We start from the raw sequence: 718 nt of genomic DNA on the forward strand, positions 1-718 counted from the left end.
CCCACAGTGAGCCCCCACCAGAAAATGTCTAGTAGAGCCGAGGCAGTGGGGCTGCCACCAGTACCCCAGATCTGTAAGACCACTGGAAACATGCAACACCAGCCTGGAAAAGCCACAGGTACCAGTGCAGCTCAGTGGACTGCACATCACAGAGCTGTGGGAGCAAAGCTGCCCAAAGCTTTGGGGGTCCAGATGCCCCATTGTGCTCAGGAAGCAGGAGTTGTAGTCAAAGAAGATTATTTGGGAGCGTTAAGACATGATGTCTTTTGTGCTGGGTTTTGGATTTGTTTGGGGCCTGTTTCTCCTTTCTTTTGGCCTATTTCTCCCTTTTGGAATGGGAATGTGTATCCAGTGTCTGTTCCACCATTGTATCTTGGCTGTAGATAAATTTGGTTTTGATTTTTACAGGTTCACAGCTGGAAGGAGTTTTGCATTTGGTCTTGGATGAGACTTTGGACTTTGGACTTTTAAGTTGGTGCTGGAACAAGCTAAGACTTTGGGATGGAATGATTGTATTTTGTATGTGACAGGGACATGAGATTTGCGGGACCAGAGGTCAAATAATGGAGCTTGGATGTATTGTATTCCCAGAACTCATGGAAATCTGATCCCCAGTGTGGCAGTTTGAGTCATAGGGATGGATCCCTCATGAATGGGTTAGTGCTCTCCCTAGGTGGGGGGAGTAATGAGTGAGTTCTTGCTCTATTAGTTCCCACAA

Source organism: Galeopterus variegatus, unplaced genomic scaffold, assembly GCF_000696425.1.
Source record: "Galeopterus variegatus unplaced genomic scaffold, G_variegatus-3.0.2 Scaffold10204, whole genome shotgun sequence".
Lineage (NCBI taxonomy): Eukaryota > Metazoa > Chordata > Mammalia > Dermoptera > Cynocephalidae > Galeopterus > Galeopterus variegatus.